The sequence below is a fragment of the Mytilus galloprovincialis genome, chromosome 4 (genome assembly GCF_965363235.1).
Source record: "Mytilus galloprovincialis chromosome 4, xbMytGall1.hap1.1, whole genome shotgun sequence".
NCBI classification, from domain to species: Eukaryota; Metazoa; Mollusca; class Bivalvia; order Mytilida; family Mytilidae; genus Mytilus; species Mytilus galloprovincialis.
Window position 1 is genome coordinate 43,937,739 of NC_134841.1, and position 4,511 is coordinate 43,942,249.

The 4,511-nt window shown below is 30.9% G+C and overlaps 1 long non-coding RNA gene across 1 annotated transcript; it reads right to left on the reverse strand.

The window, feature by feature from the left end:
- Window positions 1-475: 475 nt before the first annotated feature.
- Window positions 476-3,218, reverse strand: LOC143072208 (uncharacterized). Its single transcript, XR_012977072.1, has 2 exons — window positions 2,581-3,218; window positions 476-914 (listed from the first exon to the last, which is right to left on the reverse strand). It is a non-coding gene; the product is annotated as an uncharacterized LOC143072208 (long non-coding RNA).
- Between the last annotated feature and the right edge of the window lie 1,293 nt (window positions 3,219-4,511).

Below are 4,511 nucleotides of genomic sequence, written 5' to 3' on the forward strand. Positions count from 1 at the left end.
ACAAAAGACTAACTAGTGAAGCTTAAATCAAAATGGTAAAAAAAGGGCAAAATAATTTGAAGCCCATTGAGGACCAAGTATTCCTAAAAGTTTTCTTAAGGTTGCAATCGTGGTCTGCTGTCTTTCTGTTTTCGACTTGCTAAATGTGCTTCGTGAAACAGTGTAGTCTAACTAAAAAAAAAACAGCTGTTGTTTTCAAATTTTAAAGAGGCATAATATGACACAATCCATGTGCCGTATCTAAGAGTTGTTCTTATGTATGTAAATATGGAAACTCAAAATATCATTTGTTATTACCTTATGAAGTATCATTCCTGTGTGTACGACTTAATGGTTAATAAATTAGGTTTAAGGAATTACTTAATTGATATGTTGTTGGAAAAGTATAACAATTTACTGACATTTTTAATTTGTATTCACCTGGTTTAATAAGATGCATGATGCGGGAATGTGTGCCTTCAAAAATTACGACAAGAAATATGATAATATTTATTAAGATATTAAAAATCCGGAAAAAGATGAAAATCCGTATCCGAATATTCTCACATTTCCGTTGTTGACAGATGGCACCAAGTTTAATATCCGTATCCATACTTGATCTCCTGTATCAAGCTGCAAAACAGTCGACTGTCGTCCAGCGTTCCAGGTGGTTGAATCTCCAGAATAAGTTCTGAAATAACCATCTCCATTTTTGACAATTTCAGTTTCCATGTCTTCACCTGCATGACTTAATATGACGACGCTGAAAAAGTATAATCCACGTATAGGCGCTCTAAAAATTCCTGAAATATGGTCAAATCCATTTCCGTCATTGGTCACCAAATTCTGAAACTTAACTGTATCTTGTAGATTCATATCTTGATTGTGTTCAATCATTGTAGCCGAAAAACCCACAGATGGTGTCGATGGTTGAGCTGCAACAACAAAAAAAAAAGATCAACATAAGAGGGAGGCCCAAAATCTTTTGTGTTTGTTCAACTCGCATCATAAAAATTGGACAGATGTCTTATTTACTAGAATTTGATCGATTGATTTTATCAATAATTGTGTAACGCCGCTTTCAACACAATTTTGCTGATTCGGTGCGGTCCGTTTTTTATTGCTTGAGGAGGACGTCTTACCCGGAGAGAACCACCGACCTTCGACAGGAAAACTGATATTACCTAGTCAATTAAGATTGGAGTTGAATGTGAATGCGCCTGCCTCGTGCGGGATTTGAACTTAGAACCCCAGTGTTGATTAGTGATACGGTTGTTGGACTACTTAAGCCACCAATTAATTAAATTTGAATATCAAGGAGTTTCCATAATTTATTTAAAACATCTATCTTCAATAAAATACATATGGCTGGTAAATACAATGTTCAATGCTTTTGTAATAAGTGCGTCTGGCGTACAAAATCAAAATGCTGGTATCATTTTAGTATCAAGGAACATCTATTATAAATATAACGAATTGAATACATTTTTGCTTTACTTTCGGTATAATTTTCATTTGTGTTCACTTTCCATATCATACTTTTACTTTATAAAAACTCTCGAGTCAAATCCTATTAATATAACAGTTTCGAACATTTATTATTTTGTCATCACTATGATTTGAAATACTAGTAAGCCATAAACAGGAAAATTTACAACATATGTATTTTTATAAACATATGTTTCCATACCTGTCCTACACATATGTTGTGAATGAATTCAATTGAAGTTGCCACTACTTTTTAAGTGAATATTATGATTTTTAAACAAATCTCATGAATATAAAAACGATCTATATGACCTGCAAGATGAGATAATTGAAATTTAGCACTAAAAACTTACAATTTGCATTGTAAAAATATATATGTAAATACATTTTTTAAAAGAGTAACGATATATACTAACGTATAATTATATAATGTTGCTCAAACAGTTAGACAATCATCATTGTGTGAACTTTGGTGGATGGTTGTTTCATTGGCATTCATACCATATCTCCTTTTTTTATATTCCACAATTTGAAGCTATATATAACAGTGTATAATTACTGCATTAGAATACATTAGGGGATACAATTTTCAAATATTTTATGATTGACGCAACACAATAAGTTTTTAGTTCCTTCCTTTGATAGCCGTTTCTTTGACGTATTCTCCAACTGTTAGGTTACTTGTAAATAATAGACACCAGACACCAATCGTAAAATTCTGTATGTTTGTTCGTCCGGCCACATAACCTCTAATTTTAATTTTAGGTTGCCAATTCCAGATTGGTACTTTATTGCAATGACTGGCATAGGGGTTAAAAGATATTATCCTTAATATATGCATTATGTATTGATATCCCTTTTTAAATGTGCCATCTTTACTTTCCTTTGTTTTGTTGTCTATGTAGATACAGTTCCATGTTGATGTAACCTTGTGTAATGTTAATTTCTTTTTAATTTCAACTGAATTTACGAAAAAAAAAGATTATCATTGAAGGCACAAAACATATGCCGTCTAATGTCCTCAGTGACTCTGTTGCAGGAATTATCTAGCTCACTTCATTTTGAAAATTACAGAGAAACACAAGATAAATATGAAACAGCGTGAAGACCAACCTTGATTTTCTCTTCTCATTCCTTTCTCTTGCGCATTCAACTTGGCATTGGTATTCATCGTTTGTGCCTGTATACCTTTCCCCAAGGGCACATTAAGGTCAGCTTTCAATGATTTCAATTCCATCTCAACAAGATTAAATTTCTCGTGAAACGTATTATTTTGTTTTGTATAAAGGGACACTAGATCCTCAACTTTCTTAATTTCATCTTCTAACAAAGAATCCCCATGGAAACAGTATGAGAATCCTCCAATACACCAAATGTAGACCAGAAAGTGTTTCACGAATGTCATATTAGGTGTATATTTATCTCCATTTACACTACTAAAGGCGATCTCTTATCATGTTACTTTATAATATCGACAAGAAATATCTTTATCAGTTGAAATAGGAAGATGAATCAATCAATGACAATTGTGGGTTTCTTTCTCTTAAACAAGAGCCTGATATATCGATGAAAGGGGGGGCTACATCTTTTCTGTCTAGGTGTTTTAGTCATTGCTAAACTTTGAACTTGGTTAAATGTTATTTTGAAAACATATGTGATGTTATTGACTAGTAAGTTGTTATATTCTTAAAATTTCCATTGTTATTAACTGTTATTGTGGGGGAAAACGGACCCTGTTTTTTTATTGTTGTTATTACTTTTGAGTTCATTGTTTTCTGTTTTCTCATTTAAGATAACTTAAATTGCTGTTATCGTTTATCAATATTTTAAATTAACTGTTTTTAGCAAAATCTTAAATAAAATTTATCGTTTAACTGATATTAATGGTCTCCCTCCTGACCCAAACCCATTCTATACTTAGAAAAAACTAAACACCTTTGTGTTCAAAACATGTATTTCAGTTAAAATAAAATCTGGTTGGTCTTGATGAACATGTTCATTAGAAACATCATTCAAATGCTTGTTTCCTCATTTTATTTAATACAGGCAGCACATGCAAGTTATGCCGCAATAACCGTTTTGCACACTAAACAGTTCCGTTCTTCAATTTTCCTTTTTGATGTCATACAATAATGATTCGTAGTAATTTATATGCACTTAATTGAAAATTTAAAAAGGAAGAAAAATCCTGCCTTTGATTCGGACGTACCTCAACCTATTTTGGAACGACATTATGCATCCACAATGCATCCAAAGGTTTTATTTTTTATCCTAGTTATATTTAAGCTTAACAGTTTCATATGGACAATAACAAGGACATAATTATGTAGTAAATTTGAGTTGTAATAGGGATAAACGTAAAAATAAAACCGGTTAGTGTTATATCAGTATATATTTTCTTTTACACCCATTGTTTGCTGAAAATTAATGTTTTATTCAATGGAAATAATGAGATTTAAAAATTTTGAAGTTTACCCATTCATAGATAATATCGTTACTTTTTGAAAATTAAAAAAAAAAATTGTTGCATATTTTTACTTCACTATTTTTTACCAGTCGAGTAATGAAAAAAACTTAGTAATTTCTGATTGCTTCTAGTTTAGTAGTCGGAGATACAGTTATAACTAAGCAACAAGTTAAAAAAAAAGCTTTAAATTTATTCAAATTATCTAAGAAATATTGATTGCAACAAAGTATGCATATTTAAAAACTTCCTTGATTTCTTCCTTGTCTATTTTAATTTTTTTTTTTTTTTTTGTAATTTTAATCATAATGATTACTTAAAATATTTAATTGTAAGCAATGTAATGTCAAGTAGGTTTTATTTATATGTGGCTCAGGTGTCTGCCTCCATCTTGGATTTTGAAGAAGCAGATAATGTTGGTCTAGATCTTTGATGAAACATGCAAATTTTGAGATTTTTCTTGTGAGATATAGAGATAAATTATTTTATTATAGTGTCACATATTGATGTGTAAGGCTTTTGATGTAAATATCGAAAATTAAAGTGTATTTTTTTATCATAATTACAGCTGTAATTTCTC